This window comes from Polypterus senegalus, chromosome 10 (genome assembly GCF_016835505.1).
Source record: "Polypterus senegalus isolate Bchr_013 chromosome 10, ASM1683550v1, whole genome shotgun sequence".
Taxonomy (NCBI): Eukaryota; Metazoa; Chordata; class Cladistia; order Polypteriformes; family Polypteridae; genus Polypterus; species Polypterus senegalus.
In genome coordinates this window covers 88,744,119-88,768,337 of record NC_053163.1, presented here as the reverse complement: position 1 = coordinate 88,768,337, position 24,219 = coordinate 88,744,119, and the positions used below count along the sequence as shown (strand labels likewise).

Genomic DNA, 24,219 nt, shown 5'->3' with positions numbered 1-24,219 from the left:
AATTGCCTTGCTCATTCTTAATTAAATAATTTAACATCTTTAAATTCTGTAAAAAGATTAATACCATTCAGTCATTATCTGCATTTATCTCCGGAATTAAAATATAATGGAAATACTTTGCATATTAATGGAGGAAACAGTAGCTTGTACCGAAGTTAATACTTACATTACTAATTACAAGACAAAGCTTATTAAGCCTTTTATTAAAGAAACAAACAAGTATAAATTGATAGATTAATTATAAGATCTATAAAATTCCATCTTGGCAGTCTTCAGGTGAAAGTGACAAATTCATATCAACATACAGCAGTTGATACTGACGATAGTAGCCATAAATTTAGTGTCAGCAAAAGTCTTATTAAAGGAACCTTAATTAAATTAAGTGTTAGCCATTGCCCTCCAAAGCATTAATTACCTTATGTCTGAGATAATAAGTCTGGGATTACTGATGATTTAATTAAGCATGGTTCCCTACTTTATAGGAAAGCTGGGTCAGATTCAGTCTGTTGACAGGATAATGGATAATATGACCAGAGCAGTCGTCCGTTCACCTTGGCCAATGATTGTGAATGCAACCGAAAGTGATCTTGGGGACATGACATCAAAAAATCCAGATGTAGTTTAAGTTACTGAATTAAATACTGAACATTGTCATTTAGAACTTTAGCAAATGCATGAAAACAGGAAACTCTGCTCTCAATGAATATATGTTCACTTCTGAAGTTGTTCTTTGTGGTCTGAATTGTTATGGAGAACAGGAATAATGTCTATAGGCAGCATGAGATTCTGTCTGCTGCCACTGTGATTTTGTTTCTCTTAGAAAGAAATGCTGATGTCTGGACTATTATTTTCTTTCTTACCTCTAGGCAGCAGTGGAATGGAGATCCAAAGGTTGGAGCTGATGCCTTACAGTTCCATGGAGAGTCTTTGTGTTTTTTCCTGAGTCTCATGGGTTTTCTGCAGGTGCTGTGATTTCCTGCCATCCCAAACATATGCATGCTAGATAAGCTGCTGACTTTAAATCGATCCAATCTGATTACGAATGCCTAAAGTGACCTGGGAGTTTGTCAGGAACTTGGACTTTCTTTGCACCTAATGCCCCTCGCAACCCTGTAATGGAAAAACAATTTGTTAATGAAAAAGATAGATGGAGGATTTATTGAAAAGATCTCTGTTATTGAATGCTTTTAGTTAAAGCACATTCACTGTGCGATCTAATGGACATGAATTAAAATACAGTACAACTTTGTATTACTTTGCAAATTCACACAAGTAATGCATGCCATATTGAAACGCAATAATCATTGTCATATCTTCTTTTTAATTATGACACCAAAACATCAAGACAAAAATATTATGTGTTAAACTTGGATTGCATTTGATTTTGCCACTAATAATCTTCCAGTAACTACAGTCAGTCAACTAATAACAGAGAATAAATCTGGTGCTGAAAATGAAACCACAGAACGCAGAGCTCATTGTATCCTGTCTGCTAAATCCCATTCTTGTCAAGACAAAACATAAAGATAAGGAATACAAACACTGTACCCTGCAGGAGTAGAAACATTATTATTAAAAAAAAAAGTATTAATTATTAAATTCCAGATCAAAATAAGTGTGTTACTATCTTAGCCATAGAGACAGTGTGAGGAGCATAGACATTCAGAAGACTTCAAAGTAGAGCTGCTGTTCTGCATTAAAAGGAGCAAGTGATTAGGATGACTCTTGGGCACATCCCTGGGAAGGTGTTTTGGGTGTGTCTAACTGGGAGGACACTGGTAGGCAAACCTGGGGCAAACTACAGACATTATATATCCCATGCTGGCCTGGAAACACCTCATTATCTCCCAGTAGGAGTCAGAGGAGGTGGCAGAGAAAAGGGACATCTGGGCATCTGACTACTGCCACTGCAATTCAGACCAAGATATGTGGCAAAAAATGAATGAACTGATCGATGGAAAGTCAGTTTCTAACAAATCTTTGACAACCTGTCCTATGATAGCTGCATTAAACGGAGTTCTAGTGACTGAGAAAGGTTTCAAATTCATGACTGGTGTTGACATTTCCGTTTCTAAGCTAAACATGTACCTGTGACAACCCCAGCAGGGTAGCTGTTCTTTATGGAGTGTGTCTGATGTTCACAGCCATGCCTCATTCCAAGCCACATAAGTGTTATTTTCTCTCACTATTGCACACCTGCAATGTCCGTTGGCACCTATATTTGAATTTGTACTAAATAATGGTGCCACTAACTTAGCAGAAGATCATGTATGAAGGAGCTAGTAAACCAAATCAAATGACCCCTCAGCGAAATGTATTTAATTATTTTTTTTATTAAGTTCACTTCCATTCAGCAGCAATACAATATAAAAGTGTAAAGCATAATGTATTTATACAAAAGTAATAATCCTATAAAAGGGTCATCATAAAACAGGACTTCAAATGTCTTCGGATGTCTGCATTGAACTGAATTGTGGTGTAAGGAGGAAAGGAAGGAAAGGAAAGAATAACTAGTTTGGTGTAAAGCTCTTCGTTTGTGATGAACAAAATTTTGTAACCGTGTCCTGTAACACTTGTCCCTCAGCAGTCCCCCATACAGATGTTTAGTGGATTATGTTGACCTCTTTTGTAAGTTGCTTAAGATAAAAGAGTATGCTAAGGAATAAATCTATATGCAATGAAATTCATGGCAATAAACCACATGGTTCTATCTTGTTGAATTTACTACATTTTTACATTCTGTTACTCACCCAACTTGACCATTCAGTTTCTAATTACAAAAAAGTTGGTCTTAGTCAAGGATATGCATCAAAACAGAAAGCAGATTTGTGTCAACCTGGCCATATGTGGAACCCTAGACTGAACAAAAGCAGGCAGACTTGTTCTCGGAGAGCAGCAGATACTTAGCTTTTTCATTGCTGTCGATCTAATAATCATCTGCTTCTTGAACCTATGATAGAGTTTTGGTCCATTTCTAGTCTTTGTTACTTATTTCCACATTTAAAAGATTCTGACAAAGAACATACTGTTTATCTCTGAAAGAAAAACGTGCATGGATGGGGCAGGTAATGAATTGGGAGTTGATTATTTACCATGCTGGTATATGATGTAAGCTTTTTTTTTTATTGAACCTCAGCTTTCTCTAAACTCTCATATAATACTGAATTATTTTTGTTTTACTGACTTATTCAATGTTAAGTTTTATCACTTTATAATAAAATTGCAAAGATGAAAAAATTACAGTATTTCATCATCTGTCTCATCAAAGAAAAAAATATAGCATGTGCTACACAAACATTTATTACTTGATAGACTACAATACAATTGTGTTTCAGTTGCTTTGATACTTAAATTCAAATGCCGGTGCTCAAGGACAACATAAGATATTAACCTGCGTACACATCAGATACCTGTGACTTGTGTGTAACCAGTCCAATGTTAAAATGTGATAATAACTGCCACCGTAACACAGCATTAAAAATGATTTACAATTCAATTTTTCAATTTGCTAGTGCACTTATTTTTCACTATTTTGATTGTGCTTTTCTCAGAACAACATTCAAATGTTTTGCATTCTAAAAGAATACTATTGCTTCTCTCTTCATCATTTTTCTTGCATATTTCTTTCTGAAAATGTTATTGAAGAGGATACAGAATGCAGGCAAAATTAGATTCAGTGTGCTGGTTACCTTTAATTTTGAATCGCATTTTTAATTGGTAATAAAAAAAATAATGGGTAATTTTATCTTGAACAAACTGGTTTGAATAACTTGAACAAAAATCTGCAGCTACTGTGGCCATGAGTGCAGTGTTTCAAATTATTGACAGTTTACAGATGTGAAACAGTAACTTCTATATTTGACAAATAGATTAATTACAACAGGGCTTGTGTCAGTACATTTTTTTAACATCAGTTTATTGTAATTTGACATAATTTACTTGATTTTAATATGTGTCTCATATAATGTCTGTTTTTGAAGTAGCTTAGAATACACTAAAATCTCAGTGGTTTGCCATGCTATTAAGATGCACTGATTATAGCATTCATTTCTATTAAAAAATAAAAATCTGCTTATTGTCACAAGGGCAAGATAAAAATTTATCTTTTTTTCTTTCTTATCAGAAAAGGAAACAAGAATTAGCTCACTAGGGAGCAGCGTCGCAGGTTCTTCACTTCCAGATTATGGGCCCACTCTGGAAGTCATAATGATGTATCGTTTCTTTCTACCTTTCAAAATTTTTGCGAAAGAATAATGTCTCAGTTTCAATCCATAAACATAATTAATTAATTAATTAGTTAGGCTCCTGTCAATCATGGAGAATCCACATCCACTGAACAGGATCAGCTCCAAACAGTGAAGCAGCTTCAGAGACAGACTGCTGTCACTGTCCTGCTCCACTGACAGACTGAGGAGATTGTTCCTCCCCCTCGCTATGCGACTCTTCAATTCAACCCGGGTGGGGGTGAGGGGTGGGGGGGTATGGGGGTTTAAACATTAACATTATACAAAGTTATTGTCTGTTATACCAGTATTTTTATCACTCTTTAATTTAATATTGTTTTTTATCAGTATGCTGCTGCTGAAGTATGTGAATTTCCCCTTGGGATTAATAAATTATCTATCTATCTATCTATCTATCTATCTATCTATCTATCTATCTATCTATCTATCTATCTATCTATCTATCTAATAAAAACACTGGGACAAGACTTGGTTTACAAGGACTTCTGAAATGACAGGAGGGAGACTAGTGCGTTTATGGTTTTGATGTGAAGCAGTGTAGTAGAGTAATCAAAAAGCCCTGATCAGAATTCCACACCAAATATTCATTGTGAAGCATAGAAGCTATTTTCAGCACAGGTAACTTATAAAACTGAATTTCTAGCAGGTCAATTGGCCAGAGACAGAGTGTGGAATATGGAGTGAGGTTATCAGTGGAGTCTTTGGAGTGTCAGTTAAGGACTCTGATTTCGGTTTCGTTAGTAACCTGTATTGGCAGCTCTAACTAAAGCTGGAGAAATAGAAGATACCAAGGGGGCTGGAAAAAACAGTTCCAAAAGACTTGGACATTTTTTAAAACCATAGAAGTCTTGGAAATTTCAAAATAATGTAGAAAAGTGTGAAACATTATAGACTAAAGAAGCATTCATTTATAAATACAAGGTGTTCAAACATTGTCAGAGATGCTGGTTTGCAAGGAGGCGACCTCTGAAAAGGATTTGGGGGTTTATATTGCCGAACTATTCCCATCATCTATTCAGTTTTAAAAGACAAATAAAATGTTAGGTTATATTATAAAAGCTGTTGACTCTAAATCATAGCCTATTACACTAACTTAATCTGGAGTACTGTCTGCAGTTCTCATATTATTTAAAAGACATAGTAGCGCTAAAAGCTGTGCACAGGAGACCATCTATGTGTATCCCATGACTAAAGGTCAACATGCAATTTTAACATCTTTACTCACTAAGCAGAGAGAGCTTCATGGATCCTTAATACAGATCTTCAAAATTCTGAAAGGCACCGATAAAGTTGAACCAGCAGAATTCTTTTTGAGTAAATAGTGAATCATGTACTCAAGGACTGAAGCCAGAATGCACTTTTTCACACAAAGAGTCAGAGGAATGCCTGACAAACTATCCAGTCATGTAGCTGAAGTGGAAAACATGATGTTATGGGCCCTACAAGTGAGCCACAGCAACAAAAATGACAAAGCAACCAATCCTGAAGTGTATGCAAACTTCGCCTCCACCAGAGGATAAGCTATGTTAACCAGGTCTGAAACTGAACCCACCATACTTCAATGGTGATATAATCCAGGGATCTGGCCCTGAAGTCTTCTGTCTGTGAAATATAGGTAAAGTGGAGCAGCAATGAGAGCACACTGCTTTCAGTTCATTGTCCATGTTGCGTCTTAGGAGCAGATAGAAGCCCGGCCCTTCACTGCAATCCATTCCACAGTCTTTTTTCACGGTCCACTCTACAATAGGAACCTATTGTTTCCTAAATAGCCTCACTTTTGGTGATTTAGTACATTAATAAAAAAAAAAACTATTGTGGACACTCTTTTTTTTTTGAGTGCGCCACAATGACAACTTCTAAAAGTATCTGGATAAGAAATTAGGACAAGTTAACTATTAGGTGATCACACAGGCATGATGAATTGATGATGTTCTTCTCTTGTTTATCCAACCTCTTATGTTAATATGTCACAATTTATCTTTAGCACAAGCTATCAGTGTTCAGAATTATCCACGATAGCCTGGTAACTGTTATAATAAATTCTTGTGTTAATAAGAGTTAGCATTCCTTTAAACTTTAAATGTACCTCTTTTATGATCCTGTTGTATAAAATGTTCTTCTCACTCTGTACTTTAGTGCGGTAAAGCACTATGAACAAGCTCATGATAGAAAAACATGCCATACTTGGCTCACAGTGTGAATGTATTTGTAGAAGAGCAGGATATAAGGTGGTAGACTGATCCGACTTTGTTTCTTTATCTGAGGGTCAGGCTTTTCACTTTGTTCTTCTCATTGATGCACATGGACTTGTTCTTTATTATTATTTCCATCATTCCAGGTGTCACTTTTGAAACCTGTTGCTGTTGAATTCTCTCCATTTTCAGTCTTCTATACATCTCTTAGCTATGTAAAATGTTGATATTTTTTATATGTGATGCGGAAGATCCCTAATTTTTGTCATGCTGGGGGAAGAGTATATTTTTTGGTTTATGAAAATGGTTATAACTCAGAGGAGCTCTCTTGGGTTTCTAGTGGTTTTCCTGAGCAGCTGTATTCCTGTTCATAAAATGCTTTAGGCAATTATTTATTTGGAATAATAAATTGCCTTATTGCGGAAATCACTACGTCAGAAATCTACGACATAGCAAATTTGGTGCTATTTTATGGAATTTTTATACTGATTTATTTTTCTTTCTTAGTTTCCCAGCCACAGGGGATGCACAAACCAGTGTGTTTTTTCATGCTGGTCCTAAGCCCGGATAAATGGTGAGGGTTATGTCAGGAAGGGCATCCGGTGTAAAACTTTGCAAAATCAATATGCGGACAATAATACAAATTTACATACCAGATCGGTTGAGCCCCGGGTTAACAACAACCGCCACCAGTACTGTTAGCCAACAGGGTGCTGGTGGAAATTGGGCAACTGTTGGCCGAAGAAGAAGAAGGAGAGGAAGAGGGGGGAGATGTGTCCGGAGTCAGGAGGAGAGGAGGAAAATAAAGAGAGTGGAACTGAGGGGAGGAACTTTGAATGTTGGCAGTATGACTGGTAAGGGTAGAGAGTTAGCAGAAATGATGGAGAGAAGGAATGTTAATATATTGTGCATGCAAGAGACTAAATGGAAGGGGAGTAAGGCCAGGTGGATCGGAGGTGGATTCAAATTGTTCTATCATGGTGTGGATGGGAGGAGAAATGGGGTAGGAGTTATTCTGAAGGAACAGTATGTCAAGAATGTTTTGGAGGTGAAAAGAGTGTCAGACAGAGTAATGATTATTAAGCTGGAAATTGGAGGTATGATGATGAATGTTGTTAGTGCATATGCACCGCAAGTTGGGTGTGCAATGGGCAAGAAAGAAGATTTTTGGAGTGAGTTGGATGAAGTGATGAACAATGTACCCAAAGGACAGAAAGTGGTGATTGGAGTGGATTTCAATGGGCATGTTGGTAAGGGAACAGTGGAGACAAGGAGGTGATGGGTAGGAATGTTGTCAAGGAGAGGAATGAAGACGGTCAGAGGATAGTGGATTTTGCCAAAAGGATGGACATTGCTGTGGTGAATACGTATTTTAAGAAGAGGGAGGAACATAGGATTACATACAAGAGTGAAGGAAGATGAACACAGGTAGATTACATCCTATGTAAAAGAGTTGATCTGAAGGAGATTGAAGACTGCAAAGTGGTGGCAGGTGAAAGTGTAGTTAAGCAGCACAGGATAGTGGTCTGTAGGATGACGTTGGAGATCAAGAAGAGGAAGAGAGTGAGGGCAGAGCCAAGGATCAAATGGTGGAAGTTGACGAAGGAAGATTGCAAGGTTGAGTTTAGTGAGGAGGTGAGACAGGCACTGGGTGGCAATGAAGAGTTACCAGACAGCTGGGAAACTACAGCAGATGTAGAAAGGGTGACAGCAAGAAGGGTGTTGGCGTGACATCTGGAAAGAGGAAGGAGGAAAAGGAAACCTGGTGGTGGAATGGGGAAATAGAGGAGTGTATACAGAGGGAGAGGATGACAAAGAAGAAGTGTGATAGTCAGAGAGATGTCGAAAGTAGACAAGAGTACAAGGAGATAAGGCACAAGGTGAAGGGAGAGTTGGCGAAGGCTAAAGAAAAGGCATATGATGAGCTGTTTCAGAAGTTGGACACTAAGGAGGGAGAAAAGGGCCTGTACCGATGGGCTAGACAGAGGGACCGAGCTGGGAAAGATGTGCAGCAGGTTAGGGTGATAAAGGGTAAAGATGGAAATGTACTCACAAGTGAGGAGAATGTGTTGAGCAGATGGAAAGAGTACTTTGAGAGGCTGATGAATGATGAGAACGAGAGAAAGAAGAGGTTGGATGATGCAGAGATAGTGAATCAGGAAGTGCAACTAATTAGCAAGGAGGAAGTAAGGACAGCTATGAAGAGAATGAAAAATGGAAATGCCGTTAGTCCAGATGACATACTGTACCTGTGGAAGCATGGAGGTTTCTAGGATAGATGGCAGTGGAGTTTTTAACCAGATTGTTCAATGGAATCTTGAAAAGTGAGAGGATGCCTGAGGAGTAGAGAAGAAGTGTACTGGTGCCAATATTTCAGAATAAGGGGGATGTGCAGGACTGCAGTAACTACAGGGGAATACATTTGATGAGCCACAGCATGAAGTTATGGAAAAGAGTAGTGGAAGCTAGGTTAAGACGTGAGGTGATGATTAGTGAGCAACAGTATGGTTTCATGCCAAGATAGAGCACCACAGATGCAATGTTTGCTCTGAGGATGTTGATGGAAAAGTATAGAGAAACCCAGAAGGAGTTGCATTGCATCTTTGTGGACCTGGAGAAAGCATATGACAGGGTGCCTAGAGAGGAGCAGTGATATTGTATGAGGAAGTCGGGAGTGGCAGAGAAGTACGTAAGAGTTGTACAGGATATGTACGAGGGAAGTGTGACACTGGTGAGGTGGGAGTAGGAGTAGGAGTGATGAATGCATTCAAGCTGGAGGTGGGATTACATCAGGGATCAGCTCTGAGCCCTTTCTTATTTGTAATGGTGATGGACAGGTTGACAGATGAGATTATGCAGGAGTCCCCGTGGACTATGATGTTTGCTGATGACATTGTGATCTGTAGCGATAGTAGGGAGCAGGTGGAGGAGACCCTGAAGAGATGGAGATATGCTCTAGTGAGGAGTGGAATGAAGGTCAGTAGGAACAAGACAGAATACATGTGTATAAATGAGAGGGAGGTCAGTGGAATGGTGAGGATGCAGGGAGGAGAGTTGGCGAAGGTGGATGAGTTTAAATACTTGGGATCAACAGTACAGAGTGATGGGGATTGTGGAAGAGAGGTGAAAAAGAGAGCGCAGGCAGGGTGGAATGGGTGGAGAAGAGTGTCAGGAGTAATTTGTGAGAGACGGATATCAGCAAGAGTGAAAGGGAAAGTCTATAGGACTGTAGTGAGATCAGCTATGGTATATGGGTTGGAGATGGTGGCACTGACCAGAAAGCTGGAGTTGGCAGAGTTAAAGATGCTAAGATTTGCATTGGGTGTGACAAGGATGGATAGGATTAGAAATGAGTACATTAGAGGGTCAGCTCAAGTTGGACTGTTGGGAGACAAAGTCAGAGAGGTGAGATTGCTTTGGTTTGGAAATGTGCAGAGGAGAGATGCTGAGTATATTGGGAGAAGATTGCTAAGGATAGAGCTGCCAAGTAAAAGGAAAAGAGGAAGGCCTAAGCGAAGGTTTATGGATGTGGTGAGAGAGGACATGCAGGTGATGGGTGTAACAGAAGAAGATGCAGAGGACAGAAAGAAGTTTGTTTCTACATAGATTAACATGAAAAGGGAGAATAATATTTCCTCCTTTTCTTATGGTGTTTTATGTTCCCCATTACCTCAAAAAATGTAATAACTAAACCATCAGTCCAGTGATTTAAAACACACTTGGAGTCTGATACTGATACAGACAATGTTTTGATTAGATGTTTTTAATTATAAACTAAATCAGGTGATTAACATTCATTGAAAATTCCAGTATTTAGCTTCTGTCAAGACCATAGTAAATTATTTATAGATGATATTTTCACACCATTCAAACATCTTTGTGACAGGTAGAAATACACATCAGAGATTTTTATCTTTGCAATATGCCTCAGTTAAAGTAGACCAGACACTGCAGCCAATCTAATCTTACACTGGGTATTGGCATTTCTGTGGGCAGGCACTGGTCAACGTGAATTTCCAATATAAAATCAAATTAACTTCCTTCTTGGCTCCGAGGAACAATTTTAAGAAAGCACTCATTTCAAAATAATTGAAATTAAATAAAATATATTTCATTAAAACTTGCTTGTTAAGTTTCTTGTAAATCCAGAAAAAAGTGGGTGATTGAATAGCCATTACACAGATATCCTCTTGATTTTAAATCTGTCCGATCCGACATCAAACAGAGCATCCTCTCACTTGCCCGCAACTATCAACCTTCTCAACAAGCTAAGCACATAAAAGGACTCAACTCATTACATACAGGATGGCTTTTAGTTTCCTGTAATCCACAAAAATGCATACAGTTTATTTATACAAAAGAATATTTTTTACTGTCATTAAAAAATATTAATGGATGGGTCAAGCAGTTTGATTAGGTGGGCAAGGGCCCCCTGAGGTTGACACAAAATGATATATGTTGAAGCAACACTTTGAAGAAGCCCCTATATGTATAGTCATGAGTGATGAGTTGAAGGATACTTTGCCTACAAATAAAAAATATGATCAATTTGTGATAAACATGTATTTAAACAATTTCAGATTGTACACCTTTGAAACCTCTCAAAGCTCAGTAAGCTCAGAGCTAAGCATTTAAAATTTTACCCAGGAATGGGTCTGACTTGTGAGAGATGCTACTCATCTCCAGACTCCATTGGCCACAAGCTCTGGCTTTGTCTTCAGCTTCCACTCTACAGGATGTCTGTCTTTACTGTGCAATCAGAGGCCTGGAGAGTTTTGAAAGACCCTGCATGTTTTGCAGTAGCTTTACTATGAAATTTGAAAAAAAAAACTAAATAAAGGTCATCAAAACAGAAAATCCCAGCATGGCATTTTACCTTAGAATTGTATAATATTATTTATGAGAAGAGAAAGTAGGATAATAATTGGAAATGTGGTATGGGCGGCAAGGGATGACCAGAAAATTTTATATTGTATAAATAAAATTATGTATTTCTTAAAAGAGCTCAACATAAACAATATACCATAACTAAAACAAGTGTATATTTCCTAATTGTATAACTTTGATATGTGTTGGATGTTAAAATAATGTTTATGATTATGCTGCTAGTTTTTTGCATACATGATCTTGAGCATCTTAGTATAATACAATTCTGGCAATATTGTATAAATCCTTCTGTTTCTATAAATGATTCCAAGCATTTTTATTTTAATTTAATTTGATTAAAAGATAACATTATTGTTACACAAAGGAAGAAATTGGATTGTTGTCTTCATGGCCTTCATACATTGTGCAGAGATTCTGTGAGACACTTTGTTCTTGTAGTTTCACAGCTACACATTGTTCACTATGGTTTGCACCAGACTGGGAGCTCTGTTTGTCATTGTTTGTTTTCTGGCTCTGTTTCTTTCAAATGTGACACATTCCTTTCATTGTCCCAAGCCTACAAGAGATCTTACGTGTCTTCAACTGACACCTGATTTGATTCAGATATCAGCTACACTTGATCGTAAGCCAATAAACCTTTTACCTAAGAAATTCTTCTTTTATCATGAATTCAAATTACTTGTTTTGGTTATAACTCCAGTCTGAATATCCTATATTTTATACTTCCTTAAAAATATAGTTTCTGAACTACAAAAATTTGCAAGGCCAAAAAAACGAGACAAGTTCTTAAGGCCTGTATTGACCAACTTTGCGGTGTCCTCTGTCACCTGTTCAGTCTCTCCCTAAGGCTGCTGAAAGAGCCACTGCTGTGGAAAAACATCCTGTACTTTTCTTGTTCCAAAGAAGACAGTCACCTCTTCACCTAATTACTACAAACTAGTGGCACTTATGTCTCACATCCTGAAGACCTTTGACAGACTGATCCTGCGCTATATGAGTCCTCTTTTGGTTCAACACCTGGAACCACTGCAGTGTGCATATCGGACAAAGATTGGAATGAAGGATGGATGCAGTTCTCTATCTGTTCCACAAGTCTTAGTCTCATCTGAAAAAACTTGGCTTATGTGAGGATTATGTATTTGATTTCTACAGTGGTTAAACTCATAGATACACAGATGGATGAGGATATAATATCTTGGATAATGGACTATCTGTCAAGCAGACTACAGTTTGAGAGACTCAAGGACTATGTCAAGTGAAGTTTGCTTCTTGGAACAAAGAGAATTGCCAGCCAGCCATTATCCAACCCACTATATCCTAATTACAGGGTCACAGGGGTCTGCTGGAGCCAATCCTAGCCAACACAGGGCACAAGGCAGGAAACAAACCCTGGGCAGGGCGCCAGCCCACCACAACAAAGAGAGCTGTCTATATCTTAACATCAGCAAAACCAAGGAACTAGTTATTGACTGTGTCTGGTCAATATTCATGGAATGGATGTAGTGGTGGTGCACTCCTACAAGTACTGTTACATTAATGACAGGTTGAGCTGGTCTCGGAAAACAAAGGAACTATATAAGAAAGGGATGAGCAGGGTCTTCTGTGATGGCAAGTGTAATTTTCTGTTCTGTAGTGTGCTGGGCTGGTAACATCAGTTCAAGAGAGGCCCTCTGAATCAACAAGTTAATTAAAAGGGCAGGCTGAGTTACGGGATTTACTCTGGACCTCTTGGAAGTTGTAGCGAAAGAATGAATGAACACACAACTGATTGCCTTTTTAAACAATGCTGCACATCCTCGCTCTGAAACACTGAGTACTAGGATGCCATTATCAGAAGGACGATATTAATGAACTCTGATGACGTAAACACCATTTATTAAAGTAAAAGTGCACACATTTCGTACATTAAGCCCTTTAAAGTCCACAGTACATACACAAAAGGGTGCTGTTTGTGCTACTGAAAGAATGTGCGCTCCAGAAACTAAGAGGGACAAAAGTCATCAAAGTCTAATAATACAAACTACCAGCTATTGATAACGTGGGGCGACATCCGTCCATCCCGCCTAAGGCTCCAAATAGGCTTTTGCTTTCAGCCACTGAATTAATTCAGCAGAAGTTCTTCAAGTAATGCTACTGGGGCTCCTTTAAACTAACAGCAATATGCCTACTTAATGCTGACATTGTGATTTGTGTTCTTACTATAGTGTGCGTATGTGTGCCTGGGTGTGTGTGTGTGTGTGTATTTATTTATTTAAGTAGCTTCTGTTAAACCCATATCTATCTATCTATCTATCTATCTATCTATCTATCTATCTATCTATCTATCTATCTATCTATCTATAAAACATACTTCATTCATTGGAACAGGGCAAATATTTAAGGTGGACAAAAGTATTCTTTTCATAGTTGTTTAATTCAATGTGATAATTCTGAAATTTTCTGGAACACTGTCAGCTACATTTCATTTTTCTTTTTAGTCGAATATTTAATCTAATATTTATTTAGGGCGGCACGGTGGCGCAGTGGTAGCACTGCTGCCTCGCAGTTAGGAGACCCGGGTTCTCCCTGTGTCTGCATGGGTTTCCTCTGACAGTCCAAAGACATGCAGGTTAGGTGGATTGGCGATTCTACATTGTGTTTGTGTGTGTCCTGCGGTGGGTTGGCACCCTGCCCAGGATTGGTTTGTGCCCTGTGTTGGCTGGGATTGGCTCCAGCAGACCCCTGTATTCGGATTCAGCAGGTTGGAAAATGGATGGATGTTTTAATATCTATTCTTTCTAATTTGGGATACAATGTATAATTCATAAATGAAACTAACAACGTTTGCTAAATGTGGCTCAGGCATTTGCTATGGATATTTGTTGAAGATTTGGTGGTTGGCATCATTGCATCATGGATTTAATAATAGAATCCTGGTTTCAAATCCAGTACCTGGTTAGTACCCATATTGAGCCTGAATGTTCTCCTTGTGTCTGATAGGTCCTCCTCTAACTATCTATAAAGATTTCTTGTATTAAATTAAATTATGACTCTAAGTTTGTCCTGTGTAGGCATTTGGAGGAGAATTGGGTACTGTAGTGGACTGACCTGCAGTGGACCTTGGACTCTTGGATCAAGTGGATTTGATAATGTTATGTGATGTGTTGAAATTCTTAAGCATATGTATAAATTATTGTTCAATTGTTTCATTTTAACTTTACTCTTACTTGTAAAAGAAATGTTTTCCTTATATGTATGCAACTTTTTAAATCCTCTATTCATTGGTTACATTTTTTAAAAATCTTTAGTCCAATCCAGTGACCCCTACTAGGATTAAGTGCCTTCACATACTGGATGAATAGATGAGTGTGTAGATGGAAGAATGTATCCCAAATTATAATTGTACAAATGAAGTATAACCATTTTTTTATGCTGCTGATGGAATTTTAAACTCATCACTCCATTGAAGAAAATCGCAGGAGTTCATAAACCCAGGACAAAGAAGTGGGTGATTGAATAGCCATTACACAGATGTCCTCTTTATTTTAAAACTGTCCCATCTGACATCATGCAGAGCATCCTCTCACTTACCCATGGTCATCAGCCTCCTCAACAAGCTAAGCACATGAAAGGGTTCAACTCATTACATACAGGATGGCTGTTAAAATATTTTTCTTCTGTATATTTTATTTTTGGAATTATGCAAACATGTTTTGGTATATTACTTAGAGATTACTTAAAAAATTATCCTTGCTTCCAATATGTCTATTACATCCTAAGGAAATCCAGAGTTTTTATGTATGCATTCCTTTCACTTTCACTCGAGTATTAATGTAATATATATCCTCATTACCTAAGTAATTGAAGTCCATCATTTTTAAAGGATTAAACTTTGCCTTAGTTACTCTGAAGCACAAGATTAATTTCTAGATGGTTATGACTTGATTGCTTACCCATCTCATATAACACTTTACAATGCCATGGGTGTCAATGGTCTACAATAATCTTTAAGTAGGTGAGGTAGGGGTACGTGAAGTAACATCCACATAAATGCCAGAGCCCAAGGATTCCCAGCAGAACATTGCTCGGAGCATCATACTGCCACCACCGACTTGCCCTCTTCCCAAGGTGCATCCCACTGCTATCTCTTCCCTAGGTGAGCAACGCAAACATACATGACTGTCCACATGATTGAAAAGAAAATATGATTCAGCAAATCAGGCCACCTTCTTCAGGAACTCCAAGGTCCTTAGTTCTAACACTCACCTGCCCATTGTAGGCACTTTTAGTAGTGGACAGGGGTCAGCATGGTCAATCTGACTAAAATGGTCACTCAAAATTTCTCTGGCTATACAGCTTCAAATTCAGCAAGCTGTGATGCACTCTGTGTTCTGACACCTTTCCCTCATGGCCAGTATTAAGATATTTGTGCTAAAATAGTTCTTCTGTGGGCTCTGGCAAGATGGGATAGCTTTTGCTACCCACATGCATCAACAAGACTTTGGCGCCTATGACCCTATCAGTGGTTCACTGGTTGTCCTTCCTTGGACCGTTTTTGGTAGGTACTAACCACTGCACACTGAGAACACCCCATATGACCTGCCAGTTTGGAGATGCTCTGACCTTGTTATCTAGCCATCACAATGTGGCCATGGTCAAAGTCTCTCAGATCCTTATGTGTCTCCATTTTTCCCGTTTCTGACACTTCATTTTCAAGAAATGATTGTTCACTTGCTGTCTAATATATCCCAGCACTTGTCAGGTGCCATTGTATAATGAATTGCTATTTACTTCACCTGTTTGTTGTTTAAATGTTGGGTGATATGTATATATATATATATATATATATATATATATATATATATATATATATATATATATATATATATATATATATATATATACTCAGTTTACATTTGTAATTATATTATTGCTATTCACTGAAGACAAAAAAGACACACAAACACAAACTTTACTACTCTGCCTATCTGCTAATTGTGACAGGCTACTCTGTTGTATTACTCAGTACATTCTTTTGATATAACCAGTATAGGTCCCGGCACTAAAAACAGGAATTACATTAAACCATTTCAATGGATGGAAGGAAGGATGGACAGATGAAGTTAAAGAGAGAGGCATTGACAGTTTGGCTTTTTCTTTTTTCCTTTAACTGTATAAAAAAAAGTAAGATCATTGATCTTGCACATACAAATTATGCTGTTATTGGAAAAATCTGTTTTTTTCCTGAACACACCTTTTCTTTAATAAAGCTGAGATTTTTTTATAGTAAAGTATTTTTCATTATGTGAAAAGAAATAGAATAATCATATTTTGTTGAAAAAGTTATATTCTCATTTTTCTATTGTGCTGAGTTTGCAGCAAAATATGTGCAAAATGAAACACAACATCATTATCTCACCGTCCGGTGTGATGCTACTTTCAATCAATCAACTTTTCGCATTTTGCAATTTTAGCAATTATGCCAGCCTTGTGATTCAGTGAGTTATGAAGTCTAGTGCCTCTTATCCTGACACCCAGAAACACACAGACAGACATTGCTCCAAAAACAGCCAAGGTGTTTTCAGGGACACGTAAAATACGTAAATCCTGTACCTGTATGAAATAACGCAAAATCACACCCATTCATTATACTTTCCATGGAGTTATATGTAAGTAAACTAAAGTGGAAAAAAAAAACAGATTTTGCCCAATATATAATAACTGTGTACAGGAATTTCTCTAATTTCTAACAATGGTGGGGACTTCTAACGCAGTATTGCCAGAATTGAATAAATTAACTTCTAAATTTAATTGTTTCTTGAATGGCAGCATAAACTCACACAGAATCATGCTACCTTTTGAAAAAATGTTATCATTAAGACTAAATATATAATGTTTTAGATTTTTGGCTAAAAAACTTGAAACTTTTAAAATTTAGCTAGGAGAACTTTCTTTAAATGCTGCCATTTGATCTAGCTGGTTTAAAATGCCTGTTCCCAAAATGGGAATAAAGAATTAAGGTCTATTTTGTTTTCTATGTTAACAGAAAGGTAGAAAGAAATAAAAAGATTTCTAAGACATTTGACAAGCTCTTTTCATACTAGCAATACTGACAAATGCATAAATATTTCCTTTTCCCTTCATTCCAATAATAATACTATGGAAACAATTGCATATCCTGGCCTTGGAGCAAGAGGGAAACATACCTCACATAACATGGGTGTCAGTCACCGGCAATCAGGTCACGCAGTACAACTAAGCTTGTCAATGTGAACCAGGCAACAAAATAAAATAGAACAGAGAAAGAGACATAACAAAGGCCTTCAACACACCTTCCAATACAAGGGGAATGCATCATAGTACTTTTATTTGTCAAATCTCTTGAGATTGCCAAATTGTGGTGGCAGCATGATGGTGCAGTGTTTAGCTCTACTTGTGTACTTCTTCTCTAACTCTGGTTTGATACCTTGCTGTCTTTGTGAAGCTTTCCTTATTTTATTAGTGAGTTTTGTTATTAACTTATCAAAAAATTTGTATATACATGTTTTTAGCTTAGTTTAAGAAATCTTGTCAAATAAATTTTGCTTACATTGGCAGATATTTTTGCTAAATAAAAGCAAAAACAACTACCACTTGCAGTTTTTGTCTAATATTTGTATATGCATTCTTTGCAGTGCAGCACTGATCCAAGCAGATTTGGAATTGATGGAAGTGTATACCTCTGTGCTTTTGCCAACTTTGTGCTTTTATTTGTTTAGAGGAAATCATCCAAATATAGCAGACAATGCTGTATTTCCTTCTTTATGATGGAGATCTTTTAGGTCAAGGGAAAGAAGAAAAAGAACTGAAAAAATACAACAAACTCCATGCAGAATAAAACCCACTCCTTAGATTACCTTACTGTCTTACAGTTGTTTTTTCCATTCTCTCAACCAAATGAATTTCTTGTGTTTCCTTTTTTTCATTATCATGTCATCACAGTCCTCTAAATCTTTGCTAACTTCAGAAGCAGGAAACATAAATTGCTGACCCCAGAGAGCTGTGGAGTGTGTTGTGCTTTTTATTGTGGTGACAGAGGAGACCACCAAGATGGTCAGCACAGACCTTTTGTACTCAAGGAATGAGTCTATCCAGTTAGTTACTCTTCATTGATTAAGTTACCTTTTCATCCATCCTGGAGGGTCTACAGGATAGTTATAACCAACTCCTCCAGTGCCTGTATCACTTTGTTTTTGGCAGCTTCAAGTTGTGAGGGATGGCTGGGACCCATTGCCAACCAGGACACCCTCAACGTGGAAGAGCAGGAGGAGACAACATACAGTGAGTGTTATCTCAGCACCCTAGATTCCCACAGGGCATCATGGGAGTTGGAAATCTTTGACTGAACCCTGTTGGCTTCCATGGATGCTGCCAAGGGGTGCTGTGGGGACTAGTGAGTCCTACTTTTCAGGGCTCCTGCCTTACCTGGAAGTGTCCCCGGGCGATGCCTTTGAAACACTGAAAGTACTCCCAGTGATTACTTAAAATGAGCTGCCTACACTGCAAAAAATGCAGATACAAGTATTAGAGAAAAAAAATTAAATTTAGCAAAAATACCTTCCAATGGGGCAAGCAAAACTTACTTGACAAGATTTTTTAAAGCTGAAAAATCAAAAATACAATTTTTTTGATAAGTCGATAATTTTTACAATAAGGAAAACAAGATTTAATGCCATGATATAAATACTTTTCACTTGAAAAGATTTTATTAAATAACCAGATGTGATGCAACACATTTTCTTTTTCTTTATGAGAAATGTGCCCAGATCAGAAGAGAAAATCTCATTAGACTTTAATATCTGATTACTAATCTTCAAAACCCAATGAAAAGGGCCTAATGAAATATTTTTAGCAGAGGGAAATGCATTTACTATCAGCACAATAAGTCACAGTGTGTCACAAGCAAAGAGCCCGCAGATGAACAGACATATTTCTTGACTTTTAATTAATATCCCATTTTATTTTCTGCTTCAGTTAAAACTAGAGAGCTCCTCTTCCAGGTTCATACACCTTCTGGTAGTGTGTTGCTATCATTTATTGTCACTGAGAGGTTTATTACATTACTGTTGCCATTTAAGGTTTGGCAATGCTATATTACTTCTCGCGAAAAAGTACTGTTGAATTAAAATGAACTGCAAGAGAAATAAAGATAGAGTTGTAAAAGTATAATGTAACATATCTCACACTCACATCGTTTGCTTAGAAATGTCACCTAGCGTTCCCGCTAGCACATGGTATGTTCAATTCATCATAATAACTATTCATAGTGGCTCTAAAATCCGTACTGACCCCTACTCTCTCTTCTGTTTCTTTTTCCGGTTTCTTTGTGGTGGCGGCCTGTGCCACCACCACCTACTCAAAGCATCATGATGCTCCAACATTGATGGACTGAAAGCCAGAAGTCTACGTGACTATCATCATCAGGTCCTTCCATGAAAACCATAAATACAAAGAGGACTGTTTGATTTATGTTAGGTAGATTGCCCAGAGGGGACTGGGCGGTCTCTTGGTCTGGAACCCCTACAGATTTTTTTTTTTCTCCAGCTTTTGGAGTTTTTTTTTTCTGTCCACCCTGGCCATCGGACCTTACTTATTCTATGTTAATTAATGTTGACTTATGTTTATCTTTTATTGTGTCTTCTATTTTTCTATTCATTTTGTAAAGCACTTTGAGCTACATTTTTTTGTATGAAAATGTGCTATATAAATAAATGTTGATTGATTGATTGATTGATGGTCTCTGTCTCTCTGACATTTACGTATTCACCTTGTGACTGTGTGCATTCGTCCCTCAGTACTCTGTTTTGTTTTTTTTCTTTGATATCTCTTTAGTCGATTTTAAATTTTAAATTGTCTCCATGTGAGTGTGGATGTGTTATGTTTTTGCCAGGAATTTTTCACAGGCTTATGTGAATTTTCCTTTTCTGTCTCTCCTTTTTTATTTTCAAGTTTGTTTTCATGTGTGTTATATAATTTACGTTAATATTGTTCTTTTTATTTATTATTTATTATCTATGTATGATGTGTTCTCTGATGTTCCTTGTATTTTGTAGGTTGAACCCCATGAGGGCTATGGCCTATAAATGAATCCCCAAGCAGTTCATTGTCTGATTGTTATTCTGGAATGAATTATCTGTAATTTTCTGGTTTTGGAATTTTGCTGCTTGCTTTTTGCTTTTGCTTTTGCTTTTTGATTTCATTTTGAACTTATTTTGCTCCAGATTGCCTTTAAGGCAAATTCTTACTTTTTTTAGTTTGTTAAATAAATCCTTCCTTTATTAAAGACTCTTACTTTGGGATTGTCTTACATCCAGAGTTTTTACAGTTTCTCTCCTCGGTAAAATATATTTTGGACTTACAAAAACCTATCAAGTTCGAGCTTACCTGGGGTGAGACCTAAATTATGGCAGGCCAGTGAGGATTCTGACATGTATCTGTGGGTCTATTTGAAAGTCTTTCACTATTTTGTGTTGCCAGAATTGCAACAGGGTGCTTATCATGAGTGGGGACAGGAGCCTCATCCAGGGCTGGTTCTTGCCTTGTGCTTTATACTGCGGAGCTAACTGTGATTCCTTCCCTGCCACTAAATTAGATTAAGTGGAATATTAAATTATACAACCTAGGAATATGTTAATCCAACTGTCCATCTTAATATACAATAATTCAAATTGTAGACAAATGGATGAAATTGTCATAGCATGTGATAGACATGTTCCTGATGCTACAGAGAAAGACTCCAGCTCCACATAACTCTGTAATGGATATGATGATTTTCTATAGGCTGGTCAGTACCAAGGCAGTAAAATATATAATGGCACACAAATGAGGACAAATTTACTTCAGTGATAGCACCTTCTTGTGGTTTTTATGACTTTGGCTTTTGTATTGCATGCATTTTGGAGCTCAGTTTCTTATCAGTTCTGAGAAATGATTCCTTTATTTTCTCCTGAGCTTTATATGATAAGCTTTTGGCACGTGGATACCTTTTATGAAAAATACCAACTGCCTCATTAACTGATTGACTGAATGAGGCAATAAAAACATCCATCTTCATCAATTTGTATTATTTTTTGTAATGACTCTAAAGTATTAATCAATAATCACTGCATAGCTGAAGTGAACATGCCTGCAATTATGGTGACATTATCATAAAGGCCATTAAAGAAGGACTGAGTGAGCATTTAAAATAATGAACAAGTATTAAAAGAAATTACTGGTGAATGGAAATTTTAATCGAAACAAGTGTGCTTCATGTGTTGCAAAATTTAATGCCAGTAATGGCTGTTATTTTGCACTGGAACAAAACTTCAATCTTGTATTTCGCAGGATAGCCATGTTTCCCATTAAATGCTATTTGTAATGCATTGAAAATCGAATACAAACATGCGTTGGTAACAGCAGCCTTTGTTAGCTGGTAGACGCGGGCGTAGAGAGCAGGCAGGCTGGCTTTTTCAAAGTGGCAAAGAAAAGAAGCGAGTGCAGAAACTGTGGGGCTGACAGCTGAAAGGCTTTGAGACTGACATCTCAATGCTGCCGAGAAAAGACTGAATCGGTGACCATAGTGGTGTTCTGCGAGGTAACTGCCCACTAGAGCTCTCAGACAAAGCTGCCCATCAAGGAATTGCTAAATGACCGCATGGGTGGCATCCTCTTTGGCCACGAATTAATGAATGTCTTGTTTATTAATAAGAGGCTATCATTTTACTCCAATACAACAAGGGTAATTCCATTATTCGCCAAGGGCTGTGGGCTTTAATTAAATCTCTAATTAAACCAATGCAAATTTGTAAAATGTTATTCACAACACAAATGGTCAGCCTTTTCAAACGTTCCTAGCCAGTTGATTCTTTTCACCTATTGTTACTTTTATGGTTTATAATAATTTTGACCAAGCCAAGGTTAAAGTGACTGAACAGGAAATATATTGGCAGAAAACAGAATTACCAACACATGCTGTTGTTTCTTAAAAAACATTTTGAATCATGTAGCATAAATTATTACAGCACTCCCTTGTGTGTGAAAACAAAGAGCAGGATTAGGTGCCAGAACTTTAAGAACTGGAGACACAAACAGTAACATCATTAGGACGTAACATCTCCAATATTCCTTAAATTATTCCTGATTTGTAGTATTTCTTAATCTCCTAAAGATAAGCAAATCTTTTCAAAATAGCGTAGGCCAAAGTATCTATAAGACAAAGCAACATTGCACAGCGTGTATAGAATAAAAAGTTTCTGGACATGTTTTTAAAAATCTACACACACATAAACACACTAATATTATCAGCTGTATGTCTGCAGGCTCCAGTGTTTGTTGTACCAAAAAAAGCAAAGCCCTTTGACAGATTATACTTCCTGATCACGATTCACTAATCTAGCCGGTCATCTCTGCATTGACTACTGAAAAAGGCAGCCATTGTGGCCTCCCGAGAGCTACAGTGATGAAACATAAACTGGCAAAATGTTTTGTCTTCGTCTCGTTTGCTTGTGTTTATCATACAGTTGAGCTAATGCAGATGCTCTCTCATTCAATATTATTCTACACAATTCTTCAGACTAGCTGTTGTGTCCAGTTTCATTTTGTATTTACCCTTTTTAAAACATACTATTAATAACTCTGTTTTAAGAAAAAGAAAACTAATACTATTACCGTTGTTATTATTAATTGTAAACTGTCATCCAAGCAAAAAGGCTTCCTCACCTTTACAGTGCAGGTACACAGTATATTCTTCTCAATTGCAAGCATTATTTAAATTACGATGCACATCCTATTTGTCAGTTTCTAACTTTAATGCGATGAGGGGTTTCTGCACATATAACCTGAAGTGCATATGCATTTTAGAAAATACAAAAACACCCATTTGAATGATTGACATTAGCTGAGCACAGAAGATATAACTGAGCACTGTAAAAGATAATCACGATTAACATCAAGGCTACTTACTGTGGCCAGTGGAAAAAGGAGAGATGGACACATTCACCGAGGACTCGGCAGGGCTGACAGCCGACAGCTGCTCCGTCTGTTAAGTACGTGGCAAACTATTTAGTGACACTTTCAAAATCTCAGTCTACCCTGAACACATGAACAGATATTATTTATTACAATAGGTATTATATGTAAACACCTTTTAGTTCAGATTAAATAAATGCTTTTGTGGTCTCTTTATGAAGAATTATTCTTTTTTGGATATACAAGATAACCTATAAAAATTAGTGCAACAAAGAAATTACTGAATTACAGTTATAATTATTGTATGTGTTATCATATTCAAAATAATTAAAAGTAATAGTAATTTAAAAGATATAACATTCTTCCATTAGAGGCTTTAACATACATGATACACTGTGTAATAAAGTTAAAAAAGCGTCTCAGCCTGTAGCTTTAAAGTCTTCCTTTTATGTCTGTAGTTTACAAATGGTACAGTTTCATGAACAGGACATTTCCGAATGGATCATTCCGTACACACATGCAGAGCACATTTAAGGATTAGTGCACCAATTAAAAATTAGAAGTTTAATAACTTTTCCTAGGGAGATAATGTACCATACCTCTCATGCATGCACACTTAATTTGCCCCCCGATGTGAAGGCACTCAGGTCTTGAATAAGGTCCTGCAATGACAGAAAACATTCCAGCCCTTACTAGAATATGGCAGTGAACCGCAGCACTTGTTTGAAAGTTGTTAACTATAGATACTTACCAAATACAAAAAAAAAAGAAAGAAATTGTTAATTTATTGTGGATAACAGTATATCAAGATGATGCTTATTTTATCCTTATTTTCTAGCAGCAGAAACAGCACACCCTGAAATGTCTAGGATCCGCAGCGCTGACAGACAAAGCTATGAGAGCTGGGACCATCTCATTCAACCAAGATT

The 24,219-nt window shown here is 37.2% G+C and overlaps 1 long non-coding RNA gene across 1 annotated transcript; it reads right to left on the bottom strand.

Annotated features, from left to right (window-relative positions):
* Positions 1-741: 741 nt before the first annotated feature.
* On the bottom strand, positions 742-23,949 carry LOC120536244. The gene is made up of 3 exons (XR_005635083.1): positions 23,890-23,949; positions 23,285-23,413; positions 742-1,110 (listed from the first exon to the last, which is right to left on the bottom strand). It is a non-coding gene; the product is annotated as an uncharacterized LOC120536244 (long non-coding RNA).
* Positions 23,950-24,219: the final 270 nt, after the last annotated feature.